The 16,190-nt window shown below is 38.6% G+C and overlaps 1 non-coding gene across 1 annotated transcript; it reads left to right on the top strand.

The window, feature by feature from the left end:
* The first annotated feature begins 260 nt into the window (after positions 1–260).
* On the top strand, positions 261–367 carry LOC141634992 (small nucleolar RNA R71). Its single transcript, XR_012539704.1, has one exon. It is a non-coding gene; the product is annotated as a small nucleolar RNA R71 (small nucleolar RNA).
* The last annotated feature ends 15,823 nt before the right edge of the window (positions 368–16,190 follow it).

The following is a 16,190-nucleotide window of genomic DNA, read 5'->3' as shown; positions in this document are numbered from 1 at the left end:
TCAAACTTCAAATTAATGGTATCAATATGAGCACTAAGTTGAGCACTCAATTGAGTAATGAATTCCACCTCATGCTTTCCTCCTCTAGTAGACTTCGAGGTCTACTATATTGTGAGTTATGGACCGCAATTTCTTCAATTTTGTTCCATGTTTGATTGTCATCAACTTCGGTGAACATACCATTTGATCCCATATTGAGAATGTTTCGGGAGTCTTCATATAGACCATTCCAAAATTGTTGTACAAGGAACCACGCGCTAAGTCCATGGTGTGGACAAGATCAACAAGTGTCCTTGAATCTCTCCCATGCTTCATAAAAAGATTCATCATCCCTTTGTTTGAACCCGGTGATTTGGGCTCTCAACATGTTGGTCTTCTCCGGAGGATAGAATTTCTTGTAGAAAGCAAGTGCCAATTTCTTCCAAGAATCAATACCAAGAGTAGCCTTATCTAGGCTCTTGAACCATTGTTTCGCGGAACCAATCAAAGAAAAAGGAAATAAGACCCATCGGATTTGGTCTTGGGTAACTCCGGTTTGAGAAATCGCATCACAATAGTCACAAAAAGCCTCCATATGAGAATGAGGGTTTTCACTAGGCATCCCTCCAAATTGACTTCTCTCAACCAATTGTATAAATGCAGATTTGGCAATGAAATTATCGGTTAAATGTTGTAGTGTAGGAGTACCATTTGGTAGGTTCTCCTCGGTTGGTACGGAATGTGATGAAAATTTAGGCATTGTGGGTTGATTTTGTGGTAGGTTTTGTATTGGGTTATCCTCTCCTTCTCTTGCAAAAGGGTTGATAAACTCAATGTTATTTGGTTGAATGTCCACAATCTCACAAATACCTCTCAAAGTATTCCTAGCAAGTCTTCTATTGTTGGTCAGAGTTCTTTCGATTTCAAGATCAATGGGTAACAAGTTACCTTGTGATTTCCTAGACATGCAAAATATCAAACAACTTGAAAATAATTAGAACAACCTTGAGGAGATTGACTTCCCCAAGGTAAAGAAAGACACAACTAAAAACAATTAATGAAAATCAAATCAAGTTAACACCGTCCCCGCCAACTACTCTTAGTAAATAGGCAAGCAAAGGTCGGATCCCAAGGGACGGGTATTGATGTAGGATTTTCAATTGTAAATGGTCGTGTCTTAGGGTGTCATAATTTGGGATTGAGTTAAGAGATCAATTAAAACTAATCAACAATAAAAACAAAGCAAGGTAGATAAAATGAAGATGTGAACAATTGATTAAAAGCACTAGGGTAAATTATAAGCAAGCAATTATTGTTGTGATGGGATCGAGTTGGTGTATAAGCTTATAATCCCTAAGAAGGTTTGGGTCCCGGAGCCGAATCGATTAGATTGTAGAACACCTACAAGTCGACTTAATTCTCCCTATTCAATATTATGCATGGTCTAATGAGGCTCGAGTTGGTTTATGTCTTACAAGCCTTATTAAAGAGATAAGTGATGGGTAAAAAAATGCAAGGATTCATAGGCTCACATTTCATGAAACATAACATGTGCATAAGTTGAAATCACAATAAGCAAGCAAATAAATTATGTGAACATATTAGATTAAGCATGAATCATTCCCCGTGTTGGTTTCCCCTAATTACCCATTAACCCTAACTAAGGAAACTACTCACTCATGATCAAGTTTAACATGCTAACAAGGTTGTCAATCACATTAACAAGGCAAAACATGATGAATGAATGAAAATGATTAATAATAATTAAAGTAAGGATTAAGAGAATTATACCTATGGAGATTCCAAAATAATAATGCAAAGAATAATAGAGAAATTAAGGGAAGATTAAGTATTGATATTTGTATTAAGACTAGATTAAGAGTTGACTACAAGATTAAGGGATGATTACTAATTGATTATAACTTGATTACTAGATGATTAAGAGAGCATGCTAATCTAAGTAGTACAATGGGGTATTTATACTAAAAATTAGGTACATAAATTAGAGTTACTAAGGGCTTAAATGACTATTAAGTCCTTAAGAAAAGTTCAGGAAATGCTCCTCTCGAAGGAAATGAGCATATCCGTTTTGCTAGTCTTGCTATGATCCGAGCCACTTGAAAACAGGCACGGGCTCTCTGGGGTACGATCCGAGCGGATTGTTAAGGTAGACGCTCGGATCTTCTTGCTTCAGGACGAGCATCTTGGTCACGGGACGCTCGGATGGTGGTGGGTAGACGCTCGGATCCCTTGGCAGACAACATTTCTTCTTTTCTACCTTCCTAATCCGCGAGGACCAATCTGGGGATGTAAGGATCCTTTCGTCATTTCCCGTTTCACATTATTATCTACATAGGCCTTCTAGTATCGTCTTCCCTTTGATGCTTGGTCATTAGATGCGATCAATTTAGCTCTATTTCGCCATGCAAATGCAAGGTTTGCACTCCTCTCCTACCCAGGAAACAAAATATTAAAGAATATGCAAAATGGGGAACTAAAGATAGTAAATGACCCAATTATGCACTATAAAGCATAGGAACGAAGCTAATTCGAGGACTAAATGTGCTCAGATATGAGTCACATCAATAAGTTAATCGCAAAGAAATAACCAAAGCAAACAACTGAACAACCATTCTCCAACTCCAATCAGATCACATATACGGCTACACACTTAAGTGTGTAGCCCTGCGAGATTACCCGCCGCGACATGTAATTCTCACCGCCAGTGGGGGACCGCAGCCTTGCCCACCTAAGCCCCGCTCATCGCAATGAGAAACAACCCATGTCCCTTAATGTGCACACCCCCTTTTGTGATGGGTACCACAAGGGGAGAATGAAGGGCGTCAAGCCATTCCTGAAAATGACTCCACTCAGCCGAGAACGCACTTCACAAACATAGATAAATAACAATAATTCCAACGACCAAGAAAGACAATTCCAATTACGATACCAATAATGCCATCAACACAATAATTCATCTTAATTCAATTAAACAGACAACTGAGTAGGGAAATCCTACCTTAGCACTGATCCGAATACGAGTCAATAGCGGAAGCTAAAAACGCTCTTCTACGAATCCTTCAGCTAACAATAACCACAACAATCTAATCAGAAACATGCAATCACCCTTTTCCCCAATTCCCAACAACAGGGTAAAACTCTAAAAGACAATACTAAACCAAAGATGCGGAACTAGAGACTTAACAATTAAACTGATGCAGGAGAGATGAACAAAGGCTCACGAACGATTAAAGGCCTTGGGAGTGATTAAGGATGATTAAATAATGTAGAATGTAATTAGGTTTTGGTAAAACTGAAAAGTTAAACTGTAAAACTCGATTTATAACCTTTAATCATCCTTAACCAAACCGCGAAAATAAATCTCGTCGACCGGTTACTCAGTCGAGTACCAAGAGTACTCGGCCAAGTGTTCCTGGACAGTAGCCTGACCATAAAACACAAGACAATTTACTCGACCGAGTTAGCCCTATTTGGCCGAGTAACAAGACCCAGAAAACCGTGGTATTACAGTCTTCCCTCCTTAAAAAGAACTTCGTCCCCGAAGTTCATACCATACCCAAAACAAGACAACACAACACGACGCTAACTACTCACTGACAACAACTACAACTACTCAAAGGTACCAACAACACTAACTATACATAGCAAAACAACTCGTCTCAAGCTCAAAGATACCAATAACACAACCATGTTGACCTCAAGCCAACCAAAAGCATGTATGCGACCATCTCCTACCCCCTGAAAAGACAACTGTTACATCCCTGTAGCCAAACATACCTGATCAAAAAGGTGAGAAAAACGATCTCTCATAGACTCCTCTAGTTCCCATGTGGCCTCTTCCACATTGTGATTAGACCAAAGTACCTTTAGTAAAACGGTCTTACCATTCCTTTTCTTGCGCACCTTACGTTCTAAGATCTCCTTAGGATCTTTGGCATAAGTTAGAGACTCGTCTAACTCTATGTTCTCCACCTCAAGCACATATGATGGATCACTCATATACTTCCGGATTTTTGAGATATGAAACACGTTGTGGACCCGATCACGCGATGGTGGTAAAGCTAGCCTATAAGCTACTTCACCTACGCGGTTTAGAATCTCATAAGGACCGATGAACTTCTGTCTCAACTTCCCTTTCTTGCAAAATCTCACCACCCCTCGCATAGGTGACACTTTCAAAAGGACCTTGTCACCCATTGCGAACTCAATGTCCTTGCGGTGCAAATCCGCATAACTCTTCTGGCGATCTTGAGCAGCTTTCATCTTTTGGCGATTTAAGTGAACTTGCTCAATCATATCCTGTACCATCTCTGGCCCTAAAACCATAGCCTAAGCATTATCATGCCAATATTTCAGACTCCTGCACTTCCTGCTATATAAAGCCTCAAAAGGTGTCATCCCAATGCTGGTGTGATAGCTGTTATTGTATGAAAACTTGATCAAGTCAAGTCTATCTTCCCAAGTTCCACCAAACTCCAAGGCACAAGCCCTCAACATATCCTCTAAAGTCTTGATAATCCTCTCCGTCTGACCATCTGTCGCAGGTTGAAAAGTTGTACTCATCTTCAAGGTAGTTCCCATCAAATCCTGCAACTCTTGCCAAAACCGTGATATGAACCTCGCATCTCGATCTCACTATATCCTTTGGTACCCCATGTAACCAAACCACATGCTTCCTATATCCCAAAGCTAGCTGCATCTTAGTCCAAGTATCTTTCATTGGAAAAAAGTGAGCTGACTTTGTTAGACGGTCGACGATTGATGCGTGTATTTTATATAAGTTTTTTACCCTATTTTTACACGCATTTCTATGTTATTTATTTGGCATCTAGCTAAAAATACCCCTGAATAGTCTACTTTGGTTTGTCTTGTATTAATTGCAGGTATGAACCGGAAAGGAGCAAAATCGAGCCTGAACCTGTCCTAACCGTATGCATTTTGGAGGAGGAAAGATCGGAGCTTGGAATCTGTCACTTAGAGATGCGTGAAATGGTTTCGGAAGGTGTCCAAGAAGTCCACCCGTGCTATTATAGCTCGATCGACCAAGTTGGCTACTTAAACTAGTCGATTGAATGCTTTACATTGCTGAGGTTCCTCGATCGAGTTCTCTCTTTACTCGATTGAGATAGTTGTTTGTTGAAGTCCTCGATCGAGTACTCTTGTTACTCGATCGAGAGGTTTGCTGAGTTTTATCCTCGATCGAGTTGTTTCATTTCACTCGATCGAGAGGTTTTGTCTTATACGCGGATTTTAGTTAATCTTTGATATTCTTTTTGTAATTAGGAATAAACTAGATTGCATGCCCGGGCGTTGCCCGGGTTATATCATAACAGTGGCGAATGATTTTTTCAAACGAAGGAGGGAGTAATATGTATAATCGTACTCAGTTAATTCTCCATGTTTAATGTCATTGTTGTTGTAGCATTAGAATTTCACAAGACAAATAATACAAACAAAGAGAATGGCGGTGACAAAAACTAACAACAAAGGAGCACTAACATGATAGAAATTTCATATAAACTTTCTGATTTAATTTCAAATTCTGCGATAGCATAAAAATAACTTAAAAGCTAATTGAGTTTGCATCTACGCAGACTACGTACTACGTACGTATTGTCTCTATATGCACGAATTGGTAAAAAAGAACACCACCACTAATTTGCGCCATGAGAAAACTTATTAGTGAGAAATTCTTCAGTTCCAAGACCGTACAACTGGATGTACAATGTTATTGTACATCCAAGGGTATTTTAGTCCATTTTCAAATACTTTTACAAAAAAAAAAAATAACGTAATTCAATTTTCAATTCAATCCCCCTTCTCTCCTCTGACTGCTTTCATATTTTTCTAACTCCTCTCCATCTTCCTCCATCATCCAATTAATGAATCATATTCTCTCTTAAATTATTATAATTAATTGACTATGCGGAACAAATCATATGACATGACTCGTGAGAAAGGAACTTTTTAATCAAAATTTATAATGCATGAAAATAGTTGAAACTCGTATTACATTAGCTCGTATTCTTATCTTTATAGCTCGTATTCTTATGTGCTCGTATCTTAAAACTCTTGATCCTTTTAAGCTCGTATTCTTTTTACATTAGCTCGTATTCTTATCTTAATAGGTCGTATTCTTATGTGCTCGTATTTTAAATCTCTTTATCATTTTGAGCTCGTATTTTTTTTACATTAGTTCGTATTCTTATCTTAATAACTCCTATTCTTATATTAATAGCTCCTATTCTTATGTGCTCGTATTTTAAAGCTCTTGATCCTTTTAAGCTCGTATTCTGTTTACATTAGCTCGTATTCTTATATGCTCATACTTTTTAGCTTGTATTCTTCTAATAATAGTTCGTATGATTGATATAGAAATTTACCTCAAAGTATTGTTAGATCCATGTTTCTTTCTGGATGATGATGTAAATTGCTTCTCGTTCAACAAAATATTGTTAGATGCATTTTTTCTCCTTGATTATGATGCTAATTGTTTCCCTTTCATCATATTAGAATCAGAATTAAGGAAAAGAAAGGTTTGTCGACTGTCGTTTAAAAGAAATTTAGTGAAAAGAAAGAGGATGGTTTGTCGACTGGAGAGAAATCAGAATTAGGGAAAAAGGAGTTGTGTATAATTTTTTCTTTTATTGGGCCTAAACAGTTTAATATTTAATATATATGGGCCTGTTGTACAATGCTACTGTACAACAGGTTGTAATATCTTATTTGTGGAAATTCTTGGGTATACCAAGAGTACCATGTCATCGTACACCATACCAATAAGAATATTAAAATTGATTAAATTCTCCAAAAATAATAGAACATAATCTTAATAAAATAAAAATTAAGGCATCTCATTTGTTAGGGTGAAAATATTATTAGTGGTATTAAGAAGCAATAAGATGATTACTATTTTATAACACAACATTACATCGTATATGAGGATGAGTGACATTACTTCATACGGAGTATAAGTTTAATTTTGCGTTGTCCACTGAAGAGAACATTAATTTTAAATAATAAAAAGCCTATTAAGTATTTCAAGGTATATGTCTTACGTGACTACAATTTTATAATGCTTGTAATAGAAAATTGTATAAGATAGAGTTTTAGAATCCAAATTTTAATCATCTTAATTAATTAATTAGCTATATTATTTTAAATTTTCAATAATAGTATTTTAAAACACATAATTTATTCAACAAAAGCAATAACCACCAATGAAATCGCTTTAAAGTAATAGCCAATGAAATCGCTCCAAAAGTTCCTCTTTTAAGTATATATATTGACAGGAAGTGACGGTAGTCATTAAGGGGGATCTCGACTTCTTCATCTTTCTTTTTCTCTTACTCTCTCTCTTAGAAATTTACACTGAAAACCTAGCTCTTCATTGCTACTCTCTTGTATTTTGGTATTCTCTACTCTTTATTTTCAATTAATTACTTTTGCATTATTGTTCTTGTTCCTTTAATCTCTTTGCTATTTTAATTCTCTTCTTAGATTATTATCTATCAATTTGTTATTATGTTTAATCCTCTTAGTTTATGTGTTGTTGTTGTTTATTCAATAATCATGCATAGCTAATCTCCTTTGCTAGGACAAAGGGGAGCCATGATATTGAGGAGATTATGAATAGGTGACTAAGGTTTAGTGCGAATTAGATCTGTGTTGTTAATCACTGAAATTAACTGTACTTGTATGCTTAAGTCGACGCAATTAGATGATTAACGTAGGTACACCTTTACCTAGATCGAAAGATTGGAAGGGGTAAGACCTGCAGTGAACATTAGAGCATTATAATGAGGGCGAAAGCTAAGTTAGCAATATTTTAGGGTGAATAGCGGACCGAAAGGACCTATTCACTAACCTGTGTAGATACCCAGTATCTGTTGAGACTCCAACAAACACCCGATGATTATCAGACTACAACATGCTTAGGAATCGCTGCGTTTGATCGACAGTTTGTGTACAGCTTTACGTCGGAAAACTTAAAACGATTTCGAAAATAAAACATTTCAAAACTTTTAAAAAGTACCTGGAGTGTTTAATGCATGACGACGGGGTCGCAATGACACTAACTAGAGTCAAAATCGACACCGGACCGAAAACGGACTCAAAAATTCAAATCTCGACTCCAACAACGAGTGAAAACGAGTCAAACACAAAAAATAAACCATTCAAATGCTTCTATGTTAATATTTCCCGGAATCTTACATAGTCAAGTACCAAACATGTTCATCCAAATCCTAGGATAGAGCAAATCATGATTGCATTCGTGTGATAGTGACAAGACACCTCAAAGACGTGCGACATGGGTCGCGCCTCTTTGAGTAGCCCAGGTGGCCACGTCGCTCAAAACTCACACAACCACTCATTTTCCTATAAATACACCTCAAATGCCACCATTTGAGAGTGATGCGAGTGTCCGCCCCCTCTTTTCTCCCTTAAAATTCTCGACTCGACTTCCTAAGTCACAATCCGACAAGTGTTTACGACCTACCGATCGTAAACACAAACCTTACACATTGTTTGGTACCGTCATCGTGCTTTAAATCACTTGACCGACCATCTCGACCACTACACCATCACTAAACTTAACAAAACACTCTTTTTACTTGCCAAAACGGTTTTAAACCGAGTTTTCCGACCAAACGAGTTGATACACTTACGTCGATTTCTCACCATAAGCCTAGCATGTAAGTATGAGGGTGTAAAAATCTTCTTTAATCATGTTTTCATAGCTTTCATGACTATAACATGCTAAATCATGCATAACATGGTCCAAAACATGAGAAGAATGAGCCAAAACCGGACTTTTGGTTGAGGCAGAGGCTACTTACGTAGCAGATAGGCTCGCGCCTAAAGGACCCTGCCCAACCTTAAGTCCATACCGTGTTTGGTCTCTTCATCTCCTTTATTTTCATGTTCATATTTGTAATCGGTTTTTACCATTTCAAGTATCTTCAAATCATTTTTACAAGTTTTTAACCATAAAACATTTTTCACCCTTGGTTCTTAATACCATGACGGTTTAATCTGTATTTCGGTGATAATATTTGGTTAATTACATTTTAAAAGGTATTTTAAAGCCTTTTATTTAATTTCTTAACATTTTGGAGGGTATTTTAAAGCCTTTCATCATTTATTTTTATTTTCAAAACAAATGCATTCGTCACCAATTTAAAGTCATCCTTGGTTCCATATACCATGTCGGATTTTAACCCGAGTACGATGATGAATATTGACTAATTATATTCAGATGAACTTAAAACAATTAGTTCATAATCATTTTCAAAATTATTCATGTCAAGCTTGCAAAATCGAACCCGACATCGAACATCGCAAAAACAATGACGATTATTCAAGTCTCGTTCTTCAAATCAACACAAAAGCGGCCTAAACGGCCTTTCCAAAACAAAACGGGTTCAAATACCCATTTTTTTAACATGTTTTATAAACGTTTTTCAATGGTTAGAACACGTCTTCTATTGTTGACTGACCCGCGCCTAAACAGGCCACTCCTTTTTCTATTTTTCAAACCAGGGGAGATCCCCATGCATCGCCAATAGGCTCGCGCCTCTTCTGGCTGCCTGATGCAGGGTCTGTTCCCTTTCCAACACTAGTCTAGGACGATCCCGACTTCGGTTAATCCAAATAAAGGACGGATCAGATGACTAGTTTGCTCATTCAAACACCATATTTGCAAAACGCCTTACTTGGATCAGATGACTAGTTTGCTCATTCAAACACCATAAACCTAATTTGGTAAATGGATGTTTAATTTCCGTCTTGCATAAAAATCAACATTAAATCCAACTCGACATCTTATACTTGATAATTGGATGAAATCAACCGACATAGAAAGCTCTCACATGTTAGGTTTGAACCAATGGATGCGCATTCATGCATTTAAACCGTTTTATCAACTTTTGCATTCAACCAACCAAGATCGATCAGTAGAGGCCGTTACCGCGGGCGGGATTGGGTGTCTGATTAAAGGGCTTCCCAATACGTACCTTCACCTCTTACTCAGAAACTTTGGATAGTGGACGACCATATCCAGGGCGTAAGAGAGTCATTCTAGAGATAGGATGCTAAAGAGGGACGATTCCTTATCTTTAGTACCTATGTCAAACCCTGCTTTGTGCTTCATTTGACCGAGGTATAAAGTGGATTCAAACGGGTTCCAAGCATCCCACAAATACTTGGTGGTGACTCCGAACATCTCTAATCGTTTCGAGACCCTTGCCGAGATGAAACCGATCGATCTAAAACGATCTCGTCGAAAGCATTTTTACGCCGCTGAGCGTGGCTTTCAAGAGATCGCTATACGTCTAACAGACCGGCTTGGCGTGTAGGTGCCCATGTCCACAGATTGGCGACTCCGTTGGGGATAACTAGGACACTTGTGTCTATGTGATCCTTAGATGGTGAGACTCGAACGAGGTCTTGGTTGAAATGCATTAATTTATATTACGTTCACGGTCGGGTTCCTTGTCCGGGCCCATAACCTAACTATTTTCGACCAATTGGTTCGTCTCGTCGGCGCGAGTTTTCTCATCCCCGCATTTTGAATCCCGATTGTGTCAAGCATACCGTTGATGCTACAAATTTCTATTTCATCAAAGGGCTTTCATTTCCTTCGAGCACGAGGCTAGGGCACCCTCCTTACACATTTTGTTTGGATAAGTATTCCTCTCGCAAATCGGGGTTTGATCGCTTGGTGTGTAACCCACCCTGTTAAGCCAAAACCCGTGTCAGCATTATGCATAATATAATGAATTTGTGAGTGCTTATGTCCTATGCGATCATAAGTCCTTCCGTGTCATTTTTCAAACTTTCAAAAACACCCTTTTGCGCCGTTATAATGGCCGTTTCAAACCTCGGTCTTTTACCGACTGTTGCTTTTCAACACGCCTTCCTAGGCCGTCGTAATGACGATTTTCAAACCCGGTTTTCTACAACCATTTTAACACGCCTTTCTAGGCCGTCGTAATGACGATTTTCAAACTCGGTTTTTCTACAACCATTTCAACACGCCTTTCTAGGCCGTCGTAATGATGATTTTTAAACCCGGTTTTCTACAACCATTTCAACACGCCTTTCTAGGCCGTCGTAATGACGATTTTCAAACCCGGTTTTTCCACAACCATTTCAACACACCTTTCTAGGCCGTCGCAATGACGATTTTCAAACATTGGTTTTCTACAACCATTTCAACACGCCTTTCTAGGCCGTCGTAATGACGATTTTCAAACCCGGTTTTTTACAAGCATTTGAAAACACCTTTTTACGCTGTCATAATTGCCGCGTCAAGACACATATTTTAACCCGTCTCGCGCCGACAATGGCTCTTTCAAAACCCGATAAAAGCACACACCCTTTTCTCGAGACACTGTCGAGATCCCGAGGATCATGCATCGTACCCGAGACCTTTTCAAACATTTCAACCCCGATTTTCAAAACATACAATTTTGAATTTCAAAAGCCGTCTTGGGAAACAGTACATTGTTTTCCAAGCCGACTCAAACTCAAACCGTCTTCTGCAAACAAACTTAAACAACCCTTTCAACTCACTAACTTGTGGAGATCCCTATCTTCGGAAGCAGTCCATAAAGCGACAAACGAATCTTTTTAAAAAGCTCTATTTTTGAAAACATCAGTTCACCATTCCAATTCCGCCTCGTGTCTATCGAGTCGAAGCAACCGTACTTATGGGTCTTTACTTACGAGTCATTTCATCACGAGATTCGTCCAATGACATCACGCCGCTACGTTAGACGCGAGTCAAAGTTCGGTGAACACTATCACGTTATAAATCGAGTCAGCACCGAGGTGCCACACACGGCCACCCTCGTCTTGTTGAGTCTTATCTTTGTTCCGTCCTTTTTATTGTCTGCGTTCAGTCTCCGAACCGTGTCGGATTGAGTTGTAATGTGAGCCGTTTTCCTGCCTCAGAATTATGGCCCCGTTTTTAACTCCGTCCATCAACGAGAACGACAACAGAGATATTACAACTACTCAGCAAGCCAGCCTACTCACTGCTCTTAAGTGTTGGGGTTGGTGTCCTTAACAGTTAGTGCAAGGACTTATAAACCTCTAAAAGGATAAAAGGGCATACTTTTGGTATTATTATCAGTTGATCCACGTTTATCAATAACGGTTGGCTTGCTAGATAAGTTTGACGTTATTGTCATACAGATGGCGGTGGTCAACTGGTCCCTAAAAGTCACACCTATAGGATACGTTCGAGAGATGTGACAAAGTATGAAAATACTGATCATGTAGATGCCAAATTTGACTAACCGGTTAGTCGAGTTATTTGACTAGTAATTAGTCAAAATGTGATGTTGAGATATTATATTTAATACGGATTAAATATCATGGGCTAAGGCGAATTAACCAGTTAATTCGTAAAATTAAATATAAGCGTTTTATATTTAATTAATGTATATTGAATTAATTATACAATATCGTCTTTGTTGGACACGTTTTAATACTTCAACTAACCCGTGTTATTAGTTGATGTTTTAATAGCCGATAACCGATGACGATTTATAATAAACCGCGTCATATACATTTAGTCTTTTGGGCACGGACTACGAGTTAAAATGAAGAGGAAATGGAAAAGCCCATTTCCTCCCCATGGACTCGGTTTGGCCGAGATTAGGAGATCAAAAGGGAGAGCTTCTCCTCCCTTCTGACCTAATCGTCATTAGTGAAAATAATTAGGGTTTTAGAGATTAATTTTCTCTCTGAAACTGAGATCTCACATCTCGAGAAAACCTCACATCAGTTCTCCCAATATTGCAAGGCAATCGGAGAACACCCTCTAGCCAAGGGCATATCTCGGACAAGCCTTGGGTGCAACAATTAGGAGGGAATCTCGTTTGATTTCTGTTCTTTACGCCGCACTATAAAGGACGACTCGAGGTTAATTCTTTACCTTTATCGTTTCTCTATTGTATTTATGTTTTATGACGATAATCGCATGTTAAATTTACGTTATAGTCCTAAATTTAGAGGGTCTTATACGGATATTACCCCACAAGCGGTATCAGAGCGAGGCCACGTAAATTTTTCTATGTGTTTTTCATAAAACGATTATGAAACGTTGATTTTGTGCATTGAAAACCGTGCGGCTCTTTACACGGCTGATTTTGTTTTCAATTCGTTTTTGCATCTTGTTATTTTATACAGATATTATAGCAATATGTTAAAGTTTTGTCAATTATAAAATTGATTTTATGCGTTTTTGATCAAAATTGTTTTGTTTTTGTATCATAAAACTTGTTTCACGAGGGTTTGGAGTTTTTCAGAAAGTTTTGTACTCGATCGAACAAGTTTTTAATCGATCGAGTGTGTTTTTCTGTCTTGTTTTGCTCGATCGAGTCCCTGTTGTACTCGATCGACCCCTTTTCAAAACCCCACTGCTCGATCGAGATGTCCTCGTACTCGATCGAGCAGATCTGCTGATTAAAGTACTCGATCGACCACCAGTTTAGTCGATCGAGCACTTTCTGATTGGCCATCCACTCGATCGACTTGCAGTTCAGTCGATCGAGTCCCTTTTGTTCCTCGATCGAGAACTTTTGTCCCTGGATCGAGGGTTTTCGTTTCTGGCAGCTTTGAAAATTTATTCTTTTGTTTTAAATTTTCTTTTGGCCTTAAAATGTACTTTTTACGGATATTGTACACTCGCTATGATTGTGAAACGGTTCACACACGTACCATTAAGTTATTTTAAAGCGTATTTAAAGTAACGGACTGTATTAGATTAAAATTAAATGATAGAAGCGGTTTTATCACATGAATTTTAATCATTAAAAGGTGGTTTGGATAAATTTAACATAATTACGGAATTATGTCACGAATGAATTTGTTTTTAGTTGATGCATTTATTTTCGTTAATTATGAATGCCTTGAATGCCTTTTATTACGTATTTATTTATTTTGCAATCAGTTGTAACTTAGTGTGGCCTTAGTAGAATGTGTTACCGTAATGATGGAACACGGTCTTGGTTGTATTTTGAGATCTAGTATCTCCGTTTTGGTTTTTTCACTTGTAATTATAGTTTTTAATTAGAATGTAAATAGGTTTATATTTGTAATTTTAAATTGTAATTTTTGAGAAGACCAAAGATGGAGACCGGATGCTCACTCCCGCTACATGGATCAAGATGGAACATCAAGACAAGCTTCTCGGGTCCAACGGTGGATTCCAAAGTTGTTTTATGTTTTGTTTTACTAGGATAGGCCACACTAGGAAATTTTATTTACGTATTGCATTCTTTTATTTATTTTTCGTAACGATAATATGCATCATATTCCGCCTAAAAACCAAACCACCTAATTATTGCATGAAAACTGACACATATAGAGGTCACGAGTTAGTTTTCATTGACATTCTCATGTCACACGTTTTAAAGCCATCTTCCAAATAAATTCATTCACGACAGACGCTAGTTATTCGTTCACTTAAAATGAATTATAATTTTGTTGATGGGATCTTCCTCGTATAAACTAAAATTGAGAACGGTCTTTATAGGTCAAACTCCAATGAGTCCCTTCTTCGTCGGTAGGCATAATATGACCCCTTCTACGTCGGGTAAGTTGGAACCGATTGACCTATTTTATCTCAACACTATGGTCACTCGTACGATCTTGTGACTATGGTGGACTATAGATAGGATTTACGGAAATCTATCGACCAAGAGTTCTTACGAAGAATTAGCTAAACAGTTGGCTTATCAATTTACGTAAATTGAGTCTTGGGATCACTTGTATCATTCTTGAGGGAGATCAATTATGCAAGTGCGAGAGTCTACATGTTTAAAATGAATTTTAAAATAGACTTAAATCACCTCGATGAGTTGCTTATTTCGTTTTGTTTTTCTTCCTTTTTCAGTGTAGATCACGTTTTTTAAACTGCAAATAACAAATGGCTGGTTCTACTGATAACCCAATGCCAAGTGCCACATTGGACCGTGAGTCCTGGCTTCGGATCTTCATGAATCGGATGAATCACCCACTCGGATCGAAGAATGATGGATCAAACTTCGCGGACCGGGAGGCGGCATTACGGAATGCCGCCGCCGCCGACGGAAGCTCAAATATCTCTTGAGCCCATCCGGCAAACCCAGGTCCCACGGCTAGAGTCGCTGAAATCACCAAGTTTAATGATTTCGTATGGAAGCGGGTGCGATTAAAAACGTACTCATTTTTGCAATGGAACCCAATTTGCAGAAACGCTTCATAGCCCATGGTGCAAACAAGATTTTCACCACGCTCACTAAGGAATTCTCGAAAGCACCGAGAATCGTGACTTATGAGCATACCACTCGCTTCTTTGATGCGAGACTCCAGAAGGGCCAACCGGTTAGCCCACACATTCTCAGCATGATTGAGAATGTCGAGAAGCTGGAGACCTTTGATTGTAAGATCAGCGAGAACATTGTTATTGACCGCATACTTCACTCACTCCACGATGGTTATTCGCAATTTAGAGCGAATTACTATATGAATGATTTGAAGAAAACTCCCCATGAACTGCACTCCCTCCTCGTACAGACCGAGAAGGACATGAAGTTCAGTGGGAGCATGAAACAGGATGTTCTCGTTGTGACAAACAAGGGAAAGGGTAAGGGCAAAGCTCAGGCAAACCTAGCGGTAGGTAAGGCGAAGTTCAAGAAGTCGGGTTCAGGGAAGAGTGGGCCTGGTGAGTCGAGCACCTCATCAGGCACGACAAAGAGCAAGAATGAAAACATGGAATGCTATCATTGCCACAAGACTGGGCATTGGAGACGCACATGTCCTGTTTATCATGAGGACTTAAAGGCAGGTCGTGTTAAACCTGTTGGTATGTCTTCCTCTTCTTCTACTTTTATTCATATGATTGAGATTAACCACGCAAGTTACGGAACTTGGGTACTTGATACTGGTTGTGGTTCTCATCTGTGTAATCATGTGCAGGGGCTCCGAAATCTCGAACCTCTCGTAAAGGGTGAGGTTGACCTGCGTGTTGGGAATGGAGCAAGAGTGGCTGCCATCTCAAAGGGGACATATGTGATCCAGCTTCCTAGCGGATTTGAGTTATCATTATATGATTGCTATTATGTACCCAGTCTTTCGAAAAACATTATTTCAGTTTCTGCACTTGATAAACTTGGTTTTTCATTTGTAATAGAAAA

Source organism: Silene latifolia, chromosome Y, assembly GCF_048544455.1.
Source record: "Silene latifolia isolate original U9 population chromosome Y, ASM4854445v1, whole genome shotgun sequence".
NCBI classification, from domain to species: Eukaryota; Viridiplantae; Streptophyta; class Magnoliopsida; order Caryophyllales; family Caryophyllaceae; genus Silene; species Silene latifolia.
Note: the sequence above shows the minus strand (reverse complement) of the source record. Positions and strands in the feature narration are given on the sequence as shown.